General features: G+C 41.9%; 1 protein-coding gene and 1 long non-coding RNA gene across 2 annotated transcripts in view; one reads left to right on the plus strand and one right to left on the minus strand.

Moving 5' to 3' along the window:
• Positions 1-85: 85 nt before the first annotated feature.
• The window catches only part of LOC134560120 (uncharacterized), a 32,600-nt gene continuing 9,984 nt past the window's right edge, over positions 86-22,701 (plus strand). Inside the window, exon 1 of the long non-coding RNA XR_010082675.1 lies at positions 86-285. This is a non-coding gene — a long non-coding RNA (uncharacterized LOC134560120). The remainder of the gene's footprint in view (positions 286-22,701) is intronic.
• The window catches only part of MAPK1 (mitogen-activated protein kinase 1), a 34,931-nt gene continuing 28,714 nt past the window's right edge, over positions 16,485-22,701 (minus strand). The window contains exon 9 of the mRNA XM_063415758.1: positions 16,485-21,327. The gene's annotated coding sequence lies outside the window, so the exon portion shown is untranslated. The remainder of the gene's footprint in view (positions 21,328-22,701) is intronic.

Here is a 22,701-nt window from a genome sequence, read left to right on the forward strand (position 1 = left end):
GGGGCCAGAGCGCGAGCGACGGGGTGTGTCGCGGGCGTTGGCTCCGCCCCCCGTTTGGCCCCGCCCCCGCGGCCGTTGTGCGGGCGGAGGGGGCTGTGGGGGCACGCGCGTGCCGCTGGGCGCGTGCCGCGAGCGCCCCCCTCCCCTTCACCCCCGCTCCCGGCGGGGTCGCGCGCGCGCCGGCGCGCGGCGGGAAACGGGCGGCGCGCGCTCCCTGAGGGCTGAGGCGGGCCCGGCCCTGAGGGGAGAGCGGCGGGACGGCAGCGGGAACGGAACGAACGCCAGGTAATAAAGCCCCTGCCGAGGCTACTGGCTCGGTTTACGGTTTCATCGCCGAGTGCGGTTTCCACGTGAAAGCGCTGCAATCGACTTTGTCGGATTCCTAAAGGTGCGTTTTCACACCAGAAAGTATTTATCCTCCGCGTTTCTGCAGGAATTAGTAGAACCCTGGGAGGTGGTATTGGTCTGATAAAACTTAAGTGCTGCAGAAAAAACATTAAGGAAAAGAAGTCCAGGTAGAGACTGAAGAACGAGGAGGATCGGTTGGAGCACTTGATTGAAGAGAAAGAGTTTGGGAAAAGCTCATCACTTATAGAGAAAAAACACATAGGTTTTATGGTGTAAAAGAACAAATTTCAACGTTAAGGAACCAAAACACAACTCACATACAAGTAGTTTCCCGAGCATTTGAGGTCTGTTGGCAATGATCGTATTTTTCTTTAAAAAGTCAATAAAAGCCACCCCCTGGTTTGTTTTGGCTGTACCCTTGCTATTTCCACGGACAAAGAGTGTAGGGACACAAACTGCTGGAGCCCGTGACGAAGTTGTCATTTACACTGTCCCCGCAGGGCTCTGCTGTCACGCTATGAACACACACCATCAGGAACATGTTTGTTGCTTCCTTTTCTTGTCAGTCCTGACATAGTTTTCTTTTTTTTTTCCCAATCTTTACCAAGTGGTTTGTTTTCTTTACCCAAGGGGCTTTAGTACTTTGCAGAATACCAGAGAGAGGGAATCCATTACAATTCAGCTAGTGGCTATGATCAGTAAACCATGTGCTAGTTGATTTTATTCTGCCTATCCATTTTTAATATTATTCACATGTTTATGTGGGGGTTTTGTCATATCCTTCCTCCTTAATGACAAATTAGCAGCCAGTCTTGAACAGTACAAAAAAGCCACCCTTGCACAGTAAAGAAGAAATATGCTTTGTTAAAACAGCAGGACACAAAAATCTGTGAGAGTATTTCCAGTAGGGCTTTTATTGCAATTTTCCCATCATCTCTCCAGCTCCAGTGCTGGTAGCTGTAGTCTTGTACGAACAGGAGAAAGGTGATAATCCTTTGGATTTACTTAGCTACACTTCAGAGTGCACCAGATCCAGCTCCCTAATCCAGTTCCCACAAGATGAGTTAGATGAGGCAAATGCTAAAGATGAACAAGCTAATAATTGGAACAGAAAAAGGAGCAGGGATGTAGCATAGTTTGACAGAGAAATGACATGAAATTTGATACAGTGGATATTCAGCAATGAAAGTCATGGTACAAATGATGTTGATCTCTGAATCTGCCTCTGAATCTGGGAGGTGTCAGTCCAGCCAAGCCGTGAGTGACACCTCTCAAGTGACTGCAGCCAGAGGTGTCAGTCATGCCTTTCACAGCCTGGCATCCCCCTGTTCGCTGGAGCTGTGCAAAGCTCCCACACACCCCACAGCCCCTCCAGGCAATGGTGTCACACTGGCACAGCCTTCAGGGCTGCACGGCTCCCCATGCTGGGGTGCAGCAAATGCTGTGTACCCCTCACGCTCTCTGCAGTCCTGATTCAGTACAAGCTCAAAGTAGCACAAACCTGGCACTGTTAGTGCTGCTGTGTGTGCTTTTCTACAGGTATGAGCACAACATAGGGATTCTCTCTTCTATTTACCTCAGCAGACCTGCTGTGATCTTGGTTTAGGTGTTAGGAACTGACCAGGTTACACAAAATCAGGGATTAAAGCTTACATGACAAATAAAAAAACAACCAGCAGTCCAGTGTGGAATGTAGAAATGACTCTCCTTTTCAGAGGTGACAAGATGGACAAGGGGGAGAAAGAAGTGTCTGTCATTCAGCAAGGACAGCAAAGGATCCTGAAAGCTGAACAGTGTTTCCATTGTTTTAACACAAGCTCTGCTTCTCTACTGAAAGATCCAAATGACAAGGACACTAAGGCTTTCTTTCTCTTCGCTGTTTGTTTCCCTAGTAACAAATACACAAGCTGCACTGTTAGATACCATCCTTTCATCCTTTTCTCTTTTTTTAATTTTTTTTTAAGGTAAAGACATGTTAAGGATGTAGTCAGTGGTAGCAGGTTAAGGTTGCTTGTAAGAATGAACCTCTGATACAGCGTGATGTACTTGAGGGCATTGCATGCAGTCAGTGGCTGAGACAGTGAAATAACCTAAAAAGCATGGAAGGAAAACACTTGCATCTCAATGTCTGGATCATTACTTCCTTTGCTTCTGCAGGATATGTTAAGTCTCAAAAGTTTGGAGACTTTAACCAAGTTTAAAAAATCAATTGGTCTTAGAATTTCAAACTCTAGATTCTCTGTGTTAGCTGAAAGAAAACCACTGAAAGAAGGAAAAACTAATTTTTTAAAAAACTAATTTAACTACTTTCCTATATGCTTGCCATAAATGCAAGCTTAATAATGAAAAGTAAAAAATCTGATGTGTTCTCAGTTTACTCAGGTTTGTAACATTGTGTCCTCCAAAGTTCTCCAAGGAAAAGAAAAATGCATCCTTTTTCTTGGGACATGGCAGCAACTGATCTAAAGAGTGTAATGTAGAAATAACTGACAAAATTAATCTCAAACTTCTGATTATATAACATGAAAATTATACATTATGCATTAATTGTAAACCAGCTTGTTGCTAGGTCATAACTGGTATTTATCACAGTGTATTTTAGTTGCTTGTCTGGAACTGCTAGTGTAGGAGGTATTTCAGGTGAACAAATAAATTAGGATCCTTTGATTTGGAATGCTTTCTGAAATCAGTAGAACTATTAAACTGTACCACTTGGGCCAACATAAAACCTGCAAACCCCACAAAGATGCAGTGAAGCTGCATCTTCAGTGGATCAGGGAGTTTCAAGCGATGTGATCAGCTGTCCTGAAACACTTTGATGTCTCAAGCTTTCCTCAAGGGGAGAATAGGCAGGGGAATTTGTTTGGGGGCTGTGAATCAAACAAATCTGTATCATGATTTTTATGTGATGTAGACATCTGTTCATATACATATAAATGGATGTGATGTGGAAAAAAGTCAGAATCACCCAGAGCTCCAGATCCCTAATTTAGGAGAATATATGTTCTCTCTATCAGAGGGCTAAAATACAGACCACTGGAGGGCAATTTGTCTCTGCAAAATCTGAACTGCTCTGTTTATGCCCACCATCACTGTGGAACATCTACCTTATCTCTTGTGTGACTTTTGAAATAGCAAAACCAGATGTTAATTAAACTTTTCTAATATTCAGATTGACAGATATACAACTGTCCTAGCTAGAGAAGAGAGGTTCTCCAGGGAATTAGCCAGCATACACGCCCTTCAAGCATCAGCATGCTTTAGTAGCTAGGTTAAATTTTATAATCTTTTCCCCCTAAATTTGTTTTTTTAATAATTTAATATCAACTTTCAGTAGAAAATCTAGACCTTTCTCTACTTGATAACAGTAAGACTTGAGTTTTGTTTTATATTTCTTTTGGTCTTTAAACAAAAATATAAGGCCCACAAAAGAATCATCGTGCTATAAGCACAATAATGAAAATGGTGATCATAAGAACAAGTGACAGCTATATTTATTGTTGAAATTTGTGTTTTGTACTAACCAAGCTGTGGAGAGATGAAGTCTGTCCTCAAAAGTAGGTGTAACTGCAGGGACTGTGTCCAGGCTGTGTCAGTGGGGAAACCTGGGGTTGTCTCCTTCTCCTTATGGCTTTGGTTGCTGGCTTTGTGAAAGTCTGTCAAGAGACTCTGGAGCAGAACAGACAATTGTAGTGTCTAAATACCTGTGCGTATCTCTAAAACTTACCACACGTTTTCTAATGGGAGGATTTGTAACTGTTCCATTTGTGTTTATATCTGGCACAATCAATTACAGCCTCTGGAACTGCAGGAGTCACAGATCCTGTCTGTTCATTCTGTGCCTTCCCCCTCATCTCTGGAAAAGGAGCAGTAGTTCCTTTACGCTGTCTCAAGCTCCTTTGCAAGGGGTGGTGTCTAGATCACCTCTGGAGGCTGAAATGGCAGAACTGTTCTGCCCCCTCCCTGACAGTGGCTGTGTGACTCTGAATGCAGAGAGGGCTGGAGGCTGTGCTTCCAGCAGGAAACATTGAACTGTAGACAAGGAGCAGCCTGCATTTTACCAGGAGACTGGAAACAGCAGCATCACTTTTCCAGCTGCTCGCTCCTGGGAAGTAAATTACACAGTACAGTGGAATATTTAACATGCAAACAGGAGTGGCAACACAGTAAACCAGCACAACAACACGGAGAAACTAATTGCACTTGATGAGTACCACAGCATGTAAATCACAAAATCAGATGCTAGCAGGGACTGTCTGTATTTAGCAGAAGAGAAAACAGAAGTGTTTTTCTGAGGGAAAAGGAAAAGCTAGTAGAATAAAGATAACTATGTAAAGCTTTTCAGTGTATACATACGTGTTAAAACCTCCCCCCTAATGTAGGATTGCCATCTATTTCATGCAGCTATCAACTCCTTGGCTGACTGCTGGCCAGCTGTTGCTTATCTGGGAAGTTAAACCTGTGTTTTGTGAGCCATAGAAAAGCAGAGATTAAATTTAGTTGATATGTATTTTGTAGAAACATTCTGCATATGCTTGTCTATACATGCAAAACAGTTGGCTAGAGGCAGGGGTGCAGGCTTTTTCTGTGTTGGGATCGTTCAGTTTCCTTTTATTTTCCTTTCTTTTAAGAGATGTGTTTCTTATCTTAAAACCCAGGCTTATATTTCCATCTTCATTTTCTATCCTGCCCAGATTAGAGCACCCAGCACAAGCATATTCTGTCGTTTCACAGATAAATAGAGGCAGAGGATTATTGTAATCATGTGGTACAGCTCACCGTGGGACAGAAGCCATGTGACTGGTGATATTACTTGTCATTTAAACCAGAACATCCCTTAGGGAAACATGCCTTGGAACATCCTGCCTCTACAAATTGTTAATTCCTTGTTCCAGTCATTAATTACTCTCATTGACAGATATATATATCTTATTTCTCCCTTGAATGTGTTTAATTTTACCTTTCAGCTGCTGTTTCCTCTGTCTCTGTAAGATGGAGGAGACAGTAGGACTCACTGTAGACATGAGAGCATCCTTTTAAGTAATAGCATTTGATAAGCACATTTTTCATTTTCTAAGTTGATTCTGTATCTCTTCTCAGATCCTTTTCCAAGGTATCAAATGATTTCTTGAGCTGTGGATTCCAGCAGTGGATTCAAGCATGGGGCTGTCCTTTTCCTGTTCAGTCAGTCAGATGATCATATCTATCTGTGCAATTAATTGCCAGTTCAACTGATTCTTCATTGGGATCCCCAAAGGCATTTCAGAATTGCTGTTCCCACTTCAAAACCAGGAATGTCTTATTACAAGGGGCAAGCAAACCCAAAGTTAGCTAATTGATAGTAAAAACATTTTCATCTTGTTAGTGTTTTCTCATGAATCAGGCTAGACGTACCATACAAATGAAAAGCTTGGCCACATTCAGAAGGCATCTCTTATCAGGAATGACCAGGAGGTCACCTGGAGTTTTTCACAGAAGGTGAATTTCATTTTGTGTCAGAGATGAATTACAGATTTCCATAGCAAAGCAATACTCTGGGAAAAATAAATTGAAGAAGATTTTCATTAGGATTGACTTCCTGTGGTAGCCAGCCTATTGTTTACAGGGCAAAATGCAACAGGCATCAAATTATTCTCTGGAATTACATAAAGACAGATACTAAAGAGCTGATTCTTTTTGCAATGTTGAGATAAATATACAAGTAAAGAGTAATGTTGGCCATGGAAATTTTCTGAGAAGGACAAAAATAAAAGCTTTTATTGTAATTAATATGAATCTAGTGTAACTTGGAGTGAGAAGGAGACTGAAGAGAGGAACAGTATTAACAAGAGAAAACATAGATGTCCTGTGACTATCAGAGCACAGGGTTGTACACTGTAACTTGACACATGTTCTTTTTAGTAACTTATCTAAAAAGTGCCTAAAAGATTGCTGGAAGGAGTACATACAAAGCAACCCCTGTCTTCCCGCTCTTCACATTGGGGTTTTTAAATTCATTGTGGCAACTGCTAGAGCTGCCTCTGCATACATCTGATTCTGTAAGATTAACTCAAAGGCCTCATTTGCCACCCTGTAATTTTTCCCTCCTCTTAATCTTTCCTTCTTTTTTTTCCCTTAGGTCATTTAATTCCATAAACCCCTGGAGAATGCAGCTGAGTCTAAAGACTAGTTTTATTTAGACTTTATTTAGACAAGAAAAAGCATCACTGATTTTTATGTTTTGTGATCAGATTACCTGTATGTTTCATTTGTAGGTTGGAACAAGCTATATATGATTTCTGTACCCTAAATACCAGGTATTTCTGATTTTTGTTTTCTCCAATGGATTTTTATTTTCCCCAAGGCTATCTCAGTAACTGAGAAGTGAACAATCCTATTAAAACTGCTGAAGGATTTAGAGACAAAACAGCCTAACACTTTGTCCCACTGGGAAGGTGTGCCTGGTACTGTACTGGCTCCATCTTGTGGCTGAACCTGCACTGATTCCTTATACCAGGTTGACCCTTCATGCCATCATTCTTATTTAAATATTGATAAATAAGTGTGTGAACTTCCTTTATAACTTCTAGGACAAATGGCTCAAATGTTTTTGGTAACAGAGAAACGGGGAGGCAGGTTGAAGACAAGATTAGCCCAAGCAAGCATTGCCATTTCCCTGTGCAGCACTGCCAATCACAGTATTTGGTTACATCCTCCTGCTGACTGTCAGAGGAGCCCCAGCCATGCAGAGAACAAGCAAATACCAGCACTTTTTGACTCCAACCTGAGCTAATGGTGCTGTTCATTATTAACTTGCTGTGGCCAGTAAAGCAATTTACCGTTTACCTTCAAGAGTGGCCTCTGGTTTCTACCAAAACATAAACACAGATTAGTGTTGTTTATTTTGGCAGCATTCTTTTTTTCTAAAACAAATATTTTTTCAAGTGGTTGTCATTACAAAAATGCTAGCATTTGAAGGGAAGAAAAAAACAGATACCTTTCAATTAACCTTTTCCTGCCATCCCTGAACTGTGCTCAGTAAGTGCCTCGATTTGGTTGTTCAACCATCCAAACCATGAATTCAGCACAGGAAAGGAGAAAACACACAGCAGGAATTACAGAAGGCTGCCAAAACCCCGGCTCACTGACCACATGGCTCAGCTAGTGCCTGCATCATGTCCCAGTTATGTAAGTTCATGTTTTGGTGTATAGCACAACTAGGTATTTTCTAGGGACTGCAGAGAAGTAAATAGCTCATTTTTAGAACCTTCAGTGTTGGCAGCAGGAAGGCAGTGAGCTGCCAGGCCATGCTGGATGTTCTGTTCTGTTGTGTATCAGCTTGTGTGTTACAGGATAGAGCTTGCAACAGGCACATTCATCTCTAAAGCTATTGTCACAGTTGCAAGAGTGCAGAGATCAAGAGAATCCAGATTACAGTTGCAGAGACTGGTAGAGGGTTGGTTACTGGGTACGAGGCAGGATAAGGCTGGCTGCACCCCTATTTGGCAGTGTTAATATGAAAGACATATCCCCTGATCCATACATTGTGGATACAAAGCAAGTGCCTGTTTCCAAGGAGTCACAAGCCCCAGCAAAATATGCATGGCAAGAACAGTCTCTCTTTCTATGTCATACAAAGCATCCATGATATCCAGGCGTGAGTGACAAAGCAGCTTTACCTTGTAATGTAGCTGCCAAGCTGGAAAACATTCCATATCTAAAATTCCATTTTGTATCCCCTGCAGACATGCTCAGAAATCTGAAAATAAATACAGGTTTGCAAGACTGCCACAGTGAGTTAACAGTGTCAAAGTCTCTCTCTCTCTGCTGCACATCATACCCATTTCATAAAGCAAATCCGCTTAGAGCTGCATTACAGTTTTATTTGAAGGATTCCTTGCTAGATTTTGTACCAAGAAAAAAATCTGTGCATTAAGTGTGTCACTTGGTCAGGAGGCACTTTGCACACAGCACATACCTACTGTGCTGTGTGCCATGCAGCTGCTGAATGCTCTCTCTGTCCTGCTCTGGTACTGGCACGTCTGTCAGAATGTTTGCGGAGCCTGGCACAGGGACTGCTGCAGCTTGTGGCCCAGGGAGGCAGCACAGGAGAGGAGTGGGGTGGCCAGGCTGCTGCAACCACAGCATAATCAGTGTTTGAAATGACTGGAACAAGGGTGGGAGGAAGCTATAAAAGACTCTCTTACATCTGCTCAAGACAGCAGCATCCAGCACTATGCATAAAAGTTACCAGGCGTGTGTCATAGAATGTAATAACAATTGCTTAAAATAAAGGCAGAGGTAATGCTGCTGCTTCTTCTTCCGCAGTGTGCCAGGTTTGCAGGTTGTTGTCTGGTAACAGAGGGGTGAAATGCAAACACTGCAACACCATCTCAGCTGGTATCTAAGTCCTGGAGAGGCTGGTTGGATCAGAGGCTCAGGTGGATCTTACCCACACTAGCTGGGGGTCACAGTCTTCAACATCCCTCTCTGCATCCATATATTCCAGAAAAGTAGTGCCGATGCTGGCGTACCATGCAAAGGAACTGTCACAGGTGCCTTTGTCCTGTGTTTTTCTGAAACCCATTTTGCATCCTGTTCTGTTTTTGTATTCCCCAATATTCTTCAGGAGACCCTGTTCTGCCAGAAATATCCACATTCCAGTGCCTCTCTGGAGTATCTCAAACTTTGAGGTTCTAAAAAAATGTCACCCGAGGCCTGTGGATGGCTTAGGGGGCACAGGACAAAACCAAACCAGCTGCTCTGGCAGCAGCACACAAGCACAAGTCAACATAACTCACATTAGATCAGGAAACTGATACTTGCTCTCGTGTGAGCTAAAGAATTATGGAGCAGAGCAGACAGCACTAGGTGTGTGAGCAGGGTGCAAAGCAGGGCATGGATACTGACGGAAAAGCTGTTGGAACCAGCAAAATCCCCTGAGCATCAGTATCCAGGAACTTCCTGTAAGACACTTTGCTGCTGCTACAAACAAGATTCTGCAACCCCTTGGATATTGTTACAAGAGAGAAATGTGTCATCTTAGCTGGGGGTATAACACACAGCCACCGGCTGGTAAGGTTTATTTTTCATGTTACAAGCTGCAATACTGTTCTCTCAGTCCTCTATCTTGAATTGCTCTTTTAATACTTCTGCCAGTATGTATGGAACGGGTGGATGGGAATGGAGATAAGAAGAACAGATTGTACAGAGTTTGACAATCATAACTAGCATAATCATAATCATTAATATTCATACTAAGTTTCCAGTGCCTCACCTTGCTTCTGTGCTTCATTCCCTAGCACGGTGGTGTGCTTTTTTTCGTAGGTGGTTGGAATTGCTTGGACCTACACCAGAAATGGGGAAAAAAAGGAAGAATGATCAAATCAGTCCCACGCGACAAAATTGTCTTTAAATCCTCATTTCTACTGCCTTGACCAGTCATACTGTACACCCACTGTGAGACTCAGACTGCTTTAAAATAATACAACTAAACAAATAACCAAACTCAAAACAAAAGAACCCCCAAACCCACCACATAAACCCAGAAATTATTCATTCACAGTTTCAGAGCTATGTTTGTGTTGTACCCTGTCACTAGGTTAGCCTTTGACAAACACTGGGAGCTCTAAATCTAGAAGGCTTACATGATATTTTTCTAGACAGTCTGGATATTGTTATTGCTAAAAATTCTGCTTTTTAATGATTGCGTTTGAGTGCCGTCAGGAAGGTTTTTATTTGTATAACGCAGTTCATGGCAGCTTTCCCCCAGCAGATGGCCCGAGCACAGCCGTGACCATCCTGACAGCTCTGCAGGACTGGGCTAGGCAGGAGCGCTTTGCGGCACAGAGCTCTGAGCTACGGTTATGCTTTCTCATTGCCTTCTAAAGCTTTTATTTGGATTTTAATGGGGTAAGGTTTCTACTAGGAGGAAGAATAAAAAGTGTCATTACGTCATTTCTAGGGCCGGTTTTACTCTGTTATTTTTGCTTTCTGGAGACTGGATCACCATTGCTGAAAAATTTGGCCCACGGACAAAATGAATAGCAAACATACACAAAATGGGGTTTGATTTGTAGAAAATACATGTAAAACCCAGTACCTGAAACGTGCAAGGTGGCACAAGAACGAAAGCCCAGCCCGGGAGCAGGAACAGCACAAACTGTGGCGGTGACAGGAAGGGCAGCCTGTGCTGGCTGCGCCCATTTACTTCCTGAGGGAGACTGGGCACTGGGCTGGGGGGATGGTGTAAGAAAACCAACATGGCACTGGAAAATCCACCCAGCAGTATTGTAGTATTGTAGTATCCACTGCTGGTATTGTAGCAGCTGCTGACTACCAGGCCCTGCGAGCTGACAGCCCGTGGTGTGGTCTCCAGCAGGAGGAACTGTGCTCACAGGAAGAGAGCATGAGCTGGGTTTACATTCAAGCTTTTCAGAAGTTAGTTAGCTCTTCACTGCCTGAGTAGGTGCAAAGGCTTTACGGATGCAATTATTACTCCTAGACAGGACAAACAAAGAGTTTGTAATTTTTACCAGTTTACCTGAAGATTATTCCAAGGAATGGAAGGCTTCACGCTCCCTGCTCCAAGATCTAGCACAATTAGCAAGCAGGAGCAAGACAGATCACTGAAAGGCAATCACACTTCTTTTCACAGTGAAAATTACCAGATATTCAAATGATTCATGCATTCAAGTGAAACCAAAATATACACATGCAAAATTTCAGTGACTGAACACAAACATGTCATCATGAATCCATTCTCAGTGCAAGCAAATGCCAAGACAGTTCCTGAATATCCTGAAATGAGCACCTTAAGAGCTGAAATAGACTCTCCTGCCTTATTAATTGCTACCTTTGTTTGGGGAGGAGTATGGCAATTTGCAGATAGAAATATTTATACAAGAAATGCCATGGGCTTCATTGTTGCTGCCCACCTCTCTACCCACCAAACCCACCTGGATTATAATCACCACCTTCAGACAATCCCTGTTGCACATACAAATTTCATTCATTCAAGCACATTGATTTGGAGATATTTTTGTTTTCTGGTCCCATTTTTCCCCCCAGAGATTTAATTCAATAGCTATTACAGACATGGCATTTTATTCTGAAAAAGTCTGTATTTGTATTTATTCTTTGAGCTAAGTGTTTAGTTTAATATGCTTGTTGTAAATAAACTCTATTACCTCTTGTGGTAAAAGGCCACAAGTTCCTGCTTGGAGAAACTGTTTGATCCATGTTAAGTGAAATTGTTTCCAGATAAATGTTTCCATGTGGTATTTGCCTCTTAATTCACTGAGACTCAGGCTCCCAAAGATCGTATGTTACAGTTGCAGGGAACGAGGTTTAAAGGGAAGAAAACAGTGAAGAATTACAGAAGCAGTTGAAGGTTGGGAAGCAGAAATATTGTCACCTCCAAAAAGTGAGTTTTTCCCTGCATACATGAAAGACAGCTGACTGGAGCCTCAGGTAGTTGGGAATTACAAGCTGCTTCTCTCTTTGGCACTGCAGAAAATTCAGCCATTTGAATATTTCCTGAAAGTATTTTATATTCACCTCCCCAAAAAAAGACATGAAACCCCTTAAATTTTATCTGCTGCTGCACTGCCTGATGCCAGGCCTTCCACAACACATGGACACATGCGTTCATGAGGGCAAATTGTTCTGAAGGCCTTCACTCCTGGCTGCTCATTCCATCTCCTCAGGACCAATCTGTAGGAGAGGGAGCACTGCCCCCGAGCAATCTCCCAGCTCCCGGCATTCCTGCTGTCCCTCTGCTGCAGCCCAGCCACGCAGCCTCTGCTGCTGCACTGCTGGCCTCAACACCCGCAGAGCGCAGCAGAGCAGTGCATCTGGACTCTGAACTAAAGCAGCTCTTGGTGTTCTCCACACAGGTCACACCTCTCCATTCTTTCCCACCCCTCTCTCACTTGGATAGGAAACACACCACAGGCTCCAAGGACACCACGCCCCAGCAACAGCTTCCTCATCAGCTGCCCCCTGTAAATAATCCTGTGTTCTGTGCTTGCTATACAAATGGTTAGAGGTATTTAAATAAAACTATTTCCCACATGTATTATTGCTCCACTGACAAGCAGTCTGACAGAGGGGTTGATATGCTGTCAGCTGGCAAATGATGTGGCAACGTTCCTGCCTAGGAATAATTGCTGTCGATGCTAGAGTTGCTTGGAACTTGTTAATAGGACCAGATTGCTGCGGAGGCTGGTCAGCAAAAGGTTCCTCATACAAGGCACAGCCTCATCCTCTATAATCCCCAAGTGATCCTCCAGGGAAGGGCAGTGAGGATTGACAGCTAAGGCAGTGTCACATGTGTACAGAGCAGCACCACAAATAACTTGATTGTGCGTTTACAGTAATTTTATTTACAAGTTACCACATGACACCTGTAGTACTACAGTTTTTATAACACCATCAGCAGTAAAGTAAGTCACATCTAAGAAGAGTAGGAGGCAGCAGAGAAAAATGTGCAGAGAATGCAGAAAGGCTATTTAGCTATAACTGAAAGCAGGTAATTTTCTACAGACTTAGAAAGTGAGAAGGGATATATGTTGAGAAGAACAAGCTCTTCAGCCCTCTTATTTCTACAGCATGAAATTTTTTCTACTGTGAGAATTTAGTATGAGTACTACACTAGCAGTCAAATGCAAGTGATAGGGAGAAGACTGTCTTAATATTTTTGAGCACCCAGAAATGAACCCCAAAGCTTCCCTTTGAAGGGAGTTATCCAGGGCTGGTGTACTTGCAGAGCAGGTAGTGCAAAATTGCTACTGAGGGGCAGGAGGGAACAGAACTTATGACTAGAGAGTTCCCAAGCATTGCACATTGCCTGTGAGGCCTTATCTAGTCTTAGGTAGTTGGTGAGCAAAGCCAGTTGCAGCATTCCACAGGTCTTTTTACAGTGCCATGCTCTAAAGCTGAATTTGGCAGAATCCTGAAATCAAGCAGAGAAAAACACCCTTCTGCTCTCTTATCATCCTTGGCTCTAATGATGCTGGTGTTGAGGCTGCGCCTTTCTCAAGAGGAACAATGTGGAGGAGCAAATCTGGAGAAAGACTCTAGACTGAGATGTATTCTGATGACAAAACTCAGAAGAAAATAAACTTAATGCAGCACCAGGTGCAACCCTTTTCTGCCTCGAAGTACAGCAGCAGCTTCCAGCAAGCAAACAAGTGTTATTCAGGACCTGCTTTTCCCCCAGACGTCTTTAATAGCCTGGAGCGACTGACAGTGCACACAGTCCATGCTAGTGGCTGCAAAGACAATGAAAATACAAGCTACACAGTAATAATTATTTCCACTACTAACTACACACAGGATATATTGCTTTTGGTACAATGCCATTTATTGTCACAAGAAGAAAACCAGTGATTAAGTTGAGCACATGAATTATGCAGACCTTTGCCATGCTGGAACAACAGCGTATTTTACTTACAGAAATGTCACCAAGTCAGCTGCAAAAACAGCTTTACACAGTTCTTTCAAAATACCAAGCATATCCTCAAATCCAAGTTTATATTAAGTTTAGCTACAACAGAATGATTAAGAAATGGGTTTGTTTTCAGTCCCCACTTTTGTCTGGAGTGCTGCGCTTACACTGCATGAAGGGAAACAGAATCAAATCACGAGCTACAGTGACAGCCACAACACCCACTGAAATCCTTCTGAGTGGGCAAACTGGCCTGCAAGTTTGTGTCCCCTCCACACCTGTGCAAACCTGCTCAGAAAGCCTGCAAAGGTATGTGTGTGTACAAAAACTAACAAAGTTTTTCAAAAACACAGAATGCATTAGAAAATCTAAAATTTGAACTCTTGAGTCTGTGGTGCCTCAACTATAAGTTAGAGTATCTGTGAGTTTTAACACTTTCAGGAACAAAGAAAGGATTTTTAGTCCAAATTTCCTTTTCAGTACTAGCTATCAAAATTAAAGGTGACCTAGGAGAAAGGCTTGACTAAAAAACCTTCCAGCTCTCTTGTGGTATCTTCAGTTCAGTGAGTCTCAAGCCAAAATTCTGAATATTCAGCATTTTTGCATTTGCAGTTTTAAGGCAGAAAAAGATGTTCACAGCAGCCATTCAGTCTTGGGTGTTACAAAAAAAAATCACAAACAACAAAACAACAAAAACAAACAGACAACCTCACTGAAAGATGCATTTCAAGTCTTTTAGTAATAGCAAATTTTAAAAAATTCTATGGCATTCTCTTACAGCTTTAGGTTTATTGGGAGGGGGTTTGCTAAAAAAGCCTGGATTTTCAGACAGATCACACACCACATATAGAGAGGTTAACACCTTCCATTACTTCTAAGTTGTGTGTTCAAGGTCAGAATTGAACTCGCAAGGTGGAGTAAGAGATCCCGCACTGCCCCGCCCCGGCTGGTGCCATCCCAGGGCTGGCCCGGACTGCGGCTGCTCTGCGCGACCTCGGTTCTCTCCCAGAGCCAGCGGCTGAACCCGGGCTCCAGGGTCAGCTGTGCCCAGCTCTGTGCAGCACAACCGTGTCCTGGGCTCAGCTGTGCAGAGGCAGAAAATGAAACAAGTAAAAGCGGACCTGTGAGACTGCGGGAATCTAAAAGCGTGCAAGGTAAGGAAAAGTAAAAACAAAGGAGTGAAGTCATCAAGCCAGAGCAGACAAGGGACTGTGGAGAAAGATCCCAACATGGAAAGTGTAAACCCCTGAGGAAGAGTAGTCGCTGGAAGAGGAACTCGGTGAGATCAAAGGTCAGCAAGGCAAGGAGACAGGGAGGAGCACTGCTGCAGGCAGCAGCCAACAGCTGAGTGCACACAAACTCACAGACTGGGAAGAGAAATGGAAATATTTTTAATACTGTCTTTTTAGGTGAGAAAACACTGCAAACCCAAGACCCTGGTAAGGTGTTTCTTGCTCTTTTCAGGGAAATCAGGAATGGAAGACTTCAAGTCTCCTCTCTTCAGCCTTAAGGTACAAACATAAACTACCTCTGTACTGAGCTAGAGGGATCACACATTTCTATACCACACTAATTAATCAGCTGGAAAGAGAAGGAACTTCAGGAAAAATGGGCTCTGTGTGTGTGCATGTTGAGAAGAAAATGAGAGGCAGCTTTAGGGAAGTTGCAGGAAGTTTTCAGTATTCACAAGGTATATCAGTTTAACAAGATCTGCTGTTTATTATCAGATCTCACAAATCCTGTAAAGATTTTTTTAATAACAACTGGAACTTGTTTAGACTCACTTTAAGCACAAAGAAAAGTAAATTGCCAATAGCAAGATGTACTGAAAAAAAGACAGAGTTTTAGAAAACACATGAAGGAAAGTCATGCATGTAATTTATAAACTACAGGGAACAGACAGAGGGGTTACAGAACAGTCCTCACATCCAACTCCCAAGACCAGGCTTCACACAACCAGCTCACGAGCAGGGCCGCATTTCTGATGGGGATGTGAACACCTCTGACACCAGGAAGGTGTTCAGCAGACACACCAAAGCTGCCTTTGGAAGCAGAGCCAAGGCTCTAGAACTCCTTCTGAAGCTCCTGCACTCGAATGGTGACATCAGAGCAAGGCAACCACTGACAGATGCGGCACACGTTGATGTGATGATGCTCGTGAGTCTTCTACATGCCTCAAATGTTCTTGATTTTTTAAGCTTTTCAGTGTTACATATATGCAAATTAGTAGAAAGAATAACTGAAGATGAGACATGAACAACACAGAATTATCTTTGGTCTGCAGAGTCCCAGGCCAGAGTTCTCCACAGCTTGATGCCATCAGACCTACATTAATCTCTTCCAATAAACAGTTTGTACTCAGAAGCAGCTCCTTGCCAGCTCCTTCCTGAGTATTTGAGTGCAGCATCTGCCCAGCACCTGGGGCTGCTCACTGGAACCACCACCCTGACCCACATGCCCAGGAGTGCCCACTACAGATGGAGAGATAACAGCCGGTTCTGGTGAGACACAGGAAATCTGTGTTTCCATTCCCACTGAAACAAGGATCACAACAACGTTAAGTCAATCAGTTGCTTGTCAAAACCTTCCTGGAGCCAAGCAGCTGTGCTTGTACCCTGAAGTCCCTCCCTGAAGTGCATGCTATGGTGAACACACCTCCTGCCAGGGGAACAGCCACAGCCAAAAAAAATGTAAGAACACACAGAAACATGGTGAAAATGAAATTCTGTATTATTCTTGGGAGGAAAGAAATCTGTACTCTGCAGTGAAAGCCAAGGAGGGGAGTGAGAGATGAATTTTTACAAGCCAATTCTCAGAGCTGTTACAGAATGGTCAGTTATGGTTAAGCTTTCTTTAGTTACAGGTCACATTTTATGCATTTTCATATTAATTAGAGAAGTTTTTGGCTGCCATTATCCAGCAACACCTTTTAAGAGTTCAGTTCTTTGAAGAAGAATAAGAAGTCCATGACAACGATATGAACTTACTTGCACTGCTCCCAGAATTCCCACATTTCAAACCCCCGGTTAGAGAAGAACCCTTCCAGTACTAAAATGAAAACGTTTGGTTTCTACAGATTATGCAAGTAATAATTTTCAAGATTTCATGGGAACAGTGCAATATGAATATCCACATAAAGAGTGTCCAAAAAGCCCATGAACCATCAGAGACACTGAAACTGATTCGCATCACTCAGCAGGTCAAGATCTCATAATTTTCTCACACCAAAGACAAAACATTCCTGCCTGTCTATAAAGAAAGCTCATCTTTGTCTTTGTTTTTGATGCCTTCCCTAATTCAATTCCAAGCTGGTGCAGTTCCACAGGGGACACCGTGAGCAGTTCCAGCTCTTGCCTGCGCTGCTCCCCCTGCGCTTCCCCGCAGGGGCAGTTCTGGAGCAGCTCAGGGCAAAGCAGAGTCCCAGTCGCTCTAGATATGCACGGAACTATGCTGGTTTGGTAATACAGGGACACAATTTAATGATTTTCTTTGCATTTGTTTTTACAAGATTCAGATGCCAAAAACAAAACAGAACATTAAGTTACCTGATTTAAAAAAGAAAATCACAAACGTTTACAACATCAAAAGAATAAGACGAAATATAAACCTTTGCTACTTACAATTGATCTATACAGATTAACCAAATCACAAATCTGTCACAATATAAATGTTTAATTGTTACAATGAATAAGAACATACAGAAAATGATTTATTTTTTTATAAAATCTTCCTTTGCTTTTTTATTTTAAACTTACCATTAACTAAATTAGCTATGCAGGACTTGTGGGGTACATGACTAAGAAGGCACCAACAGTACAAAGCAAAGACAAAGCAGTTTGAGTATTTTAAGAGTGCTCTACACTGATACAACACGAGAAAAGGCAACAATAGTAAGTAAACCAGCTGCAACCTTTAGAAATTTGTTCTAGATTTACACATGTAGTCCCACTTCTACATTTCCGCCGATGTGTCACTTGGTTTGATCACAGCACATGCTACAAAAACCACTGTAAGCTTCACTTTACTAATGTGCACTTTTCACTAATTTAGTGTCTTGATTTCAATTGTTAACTAAACCATTTTGAACCACAAATGTATTTAAAACTTAGTTAAAAGGATTGTTTGGACTTTTTTGTTTAAACCACTGCATTTACAAAAATATTTCCCCTAAAATCTGGGATTGCTTGAAGACATTGCTGTACAAATATAAAAGTACTATGCAAGGGACCAAATTTGTAAGTATATGGTGTGTATGTATAGACCTATATTTATACCATATCACTGTGCTGTAACAACACAATAAATTTATTAATAACCAAGGACTATATAAACTACACTAACATAAGCAAATATATATTAATAAAGTTTAAATCTATAGTACAGTTGCTCAGCAAACAACTTCGACATGGTATAAATATATTGTAGCATATTAACAGTGGGCAGCAACAACAGGTTTTTCTTTCTCTCATTCTGCCAGGAAAGCCCTGCTCAGCTCCTCAGGTTTTGTTTGGCCACTGCAGAGTTCTGTCCCCACTGCCACTCCCGGACGCTCCCGGCGCGCACGGCCCGGCTCTGGTGTCACGGGGTGAGGAAGAGTCTGGCCACAGGCAGGACAGCAGAGTCAGAGCTTGTTTGCCAAAGCATCCATGAGAATTCTGTGTTTGCATATTTTTCTTCAGCTGTAAGGTTGGAATGTTTTTGACAGTGAACTGTTTACATTCCTTATTCCCAAAGCATCTTTACCATGAAATATGCATGCTACTTCGATTAAGAGTTGCTGTTCTCCGCTCTAAAATATAAAACTGCATAAAGAAAAGAACCCAATGTAAAATGATGAAATAACTGACCTAACACAGTGTTGTTAGAGGCACCTTCTTTACACTATTTTCAAAATCTGACCAAAAAAAATCATGCTTCAGCATTTGATGCATTAACAAATCAGCCCAGCAGTGTTTACTGCATTCAGTAAAAGATTGATGAATGTGGTTACAAATCCCGATGGATGCCAATTGGATTCAGCAAAAGTAGTTAAGGAAGAAAGCCCAGAAGCACCAGACATTAGGTAAAGCAAACCCTCGGCTTCTCATGCAGAAAGACAGGATGCAAGGGTAAGCCTACACCTCCCCAAACATCCCAAATTAAAGAAAGTATTAAAAAAAAAAAAAGAATTGGGAAAGAGAAGGGTGAAGTAAGCTGCCAAAGTTCTCCCTTAATAAATTAAAACTGAGGTGTTACAAACTAATTTCAGTAACAGTCATCTTTCCAACCATGCCAAAAATGATTCCTGTTGTAATGATGATCATGCAAGTAGCAGAGATTCTAGAAATATTTCAACTTTTCAAAACTGAGTGAGAAAAGCATTTTGGTAAAGATGTGTAGAAAGGTCAAGAGAAATTTCTACACTGGTATCAACAGTCAAGTGCATATTTCTTCTACAGAAATGTTTTTAGCATAGGTTCCATACCACGATTCCATGATCACTTGTGCAGTGTCCTGACAAAGCTCTGAATTTGTTCCCCACAACAGAGATTTATGTACCACAGGAACTTCCTAATAGAAAATGCCCTTTATTGATGAACCCTTGCTTATTAAAAATTAGTTTTGGCAGACTAACACTTAAACTATAGGAAAAAGAAAATTTTGAAATGGAATCTTGTAAGCACCCTTATCTACTGGAGTCTAAGTTAATGGCTTTCTAGATTTCTCTGAAGAGCAGACTAAATGGTATGAGGAAGCCTGGAGTTATTAACCAGCCAGCATCCTTATGTACTACAGTAGCAATTGAACCTGATTTCCATTCAAAGACATTACCCAAGAGGAAACCAAAAACTAATTCTTAATGTTAATGTGAAGATATAAGATTTAAATTTATTTCCAGGAATTACAAGTGCATTTTGTTCATATTAGCAAGCAGTCTTTATACAATCCATTCTTCACTGCTGCCAAAATAAAATGAGAAAAAGACAGCAGAGATATGAAAAGCTAAAAATAGAATGATTTTTCCTAAGTTATTTGTTGAATAGCATTTCAGTTGAACACAACTCAGAGGTAACAATAGATTATTTTTTTTCTCAATCATAGGCATGTGGCACTTAGACAATCATCTTTGCACAGAAAGCTTTAACAGTCATGCGAGGGCACAGTAATTATTTTAAACAAGGCAAATTTCTCACCACAGAGAGCAGTGGGGAAAGAAAAGGAGGCACTGCACTGGAACATAACACCTAGTAAACTCCACATTGTACAATTTCAGTAACAAATACTTGAAAAGATCATTAAAAGGTATACAATTTTAAATGTTATTTAGTGCTAGCTTTGTTTGGTTGTCCTAACTCAGCATTATCAGAAAAGTTTGATAGTACTTGACAACAGAACAGTACTTCATGTCACGAGCTCATGGAGGCTTGATTACAAATCACCATAGTGTAGGTTGCAAGAAATGAACTTGAGATGCTGACATGCTGTAGGAGCAAAAGTAAAATCAAACTTTCTCATTTGAAGATGCAGTGTTCCTCTCTGCAAGAATCTGAATGTCAGTGATTAGATTCAAATGTCAAAACTATCAATCCTCATTTGAAGCATTTCATTGGTATGCAGGATGTAGACTGAGTTAATTAACATCGTATTTTGGTTTCTTGCTTGCCATCAGGAGAAGCACTGGCCATGGGGTCACGCTGCCATCGTGGGCTGTGTTAACCCTTCAGCACCCAGGGAGCAAACACAGCTGCAGCTGCCACCTTGCCTTGGCACAGGCCGCACAAACACCACTGCGTGGTAGGAACCTGGGCAGTACTAAGCCTCCAACACGGGTAAACTTTAAATGATCTCTCTCAGAAAAAGCAGGGAGAAAAAAGTACAAATTTTGTCAATACATGGAAAAATGTTTCTTAGGTGAATTCATTTAAGTTGGGTTCCTATGTGGCTCTTACACTGGATAGAATTACCTGTATGTACAGCACAGGACACCCAAACAAGTGCATAAGCAAGATTAACATGAACACAACTTATGCTGCAATCCATAGCATAATGGTACACTCTGCTGGATGCTAACCAACCATTTCTATTTAAAAAGGACGTGCAAAAAAATTCTGGGATGTCACTGACTTAAAGTGCCCTGAATAGTAGCTTTTCTAAAAAAAAAAAAATGCCAGCGACTTCAGTAAAGTCAGAAAAACATAGTTCATGGTGTAAACGTCTTAGAGGTTTATTGAATTATCTTCTTGGATATTGATCCAGGAGTGAAAGGAACCACTGCATCTTTCAAACCAGAAAGCAAGCAGTTAAAACACGGGCAGCAGTAGGTGCACGTACAGTACAGTACTGCAACAGGTCAACAATGGGCATTACGCATAGGAGTGTCAATTACAATTCTTCAGGCTTAAAAGATTCATTGAAAGCATGAAAAGCCAAAACTACCAGGAACCGCCCTCCTGAATGGCTCAAAGGAGTTAGTGGATAAGCTGAGAGAGGCCACAAGACATGACCAACAATAAAGAACTGGGAAGAGGAACAGCAACGTTTGAGCATGCCCAGTCCTTTAAGTCCTTGTCCTACAAAAGAGAGCAGAGACATATTTCAGTAAAGGAAGCTTAACATCACCTTTTAAAACAAGCCCTTTCCTATTTCTGTGCTCTGTGCACACTGCGTTACCATGAGCCAGAGCCAGCAGGATCTACAGATGTTAAAAAAGAATTTGAAGACAGTGGGTATCAGGGCATTCCATTCTAAACTATTCTTCAAAAAATTAGGAAGATTAAACATAACAAATCAATGAAGTACATTGTTTGTCTGAACCAAAAATCTGTTATTTTCATATTGCTTCTCAGTTCCAAAACCCACAGCCCAGGGGACACTTTGAATCTTGAGAACAGCCCAGTGAGAAGAGCTGGTGGATAAAGCCCAGGGGAGTGTGCAGGGGGACAGGAATGCACAGCAGGACACTGTCACTGTGCATTTGAAGCCAGCTCCTGGGGAAGGGCCCTCACTAGGATGCCAAGCAGCTCTGTTTAAACTGAGGTATAGCTGACAATCCTAACCACAAATGACTCGGACAAATTACCAGCATATACTTATCAAGCTAAGTACAGCATTTCAATTTCAGTACTGTGCTGGCCAAATCAACTCTGCACAGCAGCATTTGAAGGTAACATTTATATCAAACCAGAAATTTCTGCGAGCAACAGATCCCTGATATCTTCATCCCTAATCCTTTTATCCTTTAATCCCTAATACAACCTAGGTAAAAATGGTCTGGGCAAAGAGGCAAACAAGAGATCATGAACTGTGATTTACCACAGCAGTAACCACTCACTGTCCTTCTTTCAGACTGCAGCCTATTAGCAACAGGCTTCATCTTGTTCCTCAAAATTTATGTAACTTTCTTGCACCATGTGTACATGCACAGCTGTATTCTCACACAGAAAACACGGGTGGGACATTAACACCAGCCACTTACTGTGTCCCAGGTCTGCTCTATCCACAATGCCAACTTACAGAGCCAGTGTGTGAACCTCAGATTGCCCTACCTTTTAATTATTGCAACAGTTCCAATATTACCTAGCAAGCTTAAATAAACCAAATGCACTATTTGTAAAAAATGAAAATCATTCATTTGCGAGCTTCTATACAACCAAGTATTCAAGCCAGTGGCAACAGCAGTTACCCTATTTAAGTAGAAACTATATTTTTAGGTTTCCCCCACTTTTTTTTTCTTTTTCTTTCCTATTAATTCATAATTAAATGAAAATCTAGGAGTATATGCAATGCAGAAACTGAGATCTCACTTTTAGTACAAAGCCACAAAGCTCCTGCACACTGCCAGCAGAGCCGTGGATTTCTGGCAGCAAGTGCCCTGGCTCAAACCTTCACCCTCCTGCTGGACTGCCCACACAAAGCAGTGACTGCAGGATGCTGCTCTGAGGGAG

This window comes from Prinia subflava, chromosome 19 (assembly GCF_021018805.1).
Source record: "Prinia subflava isolate CZ2003 ecotype Zambia chromosome 19, Cam_Psub_1.2, whole genome shotgun sequence".
Lineage (NCBI taxonomy): Eukaryota > Metazoa > Chordata > Aves > Passeriformes > Cisticolidae > Prinia > Prinia subflava.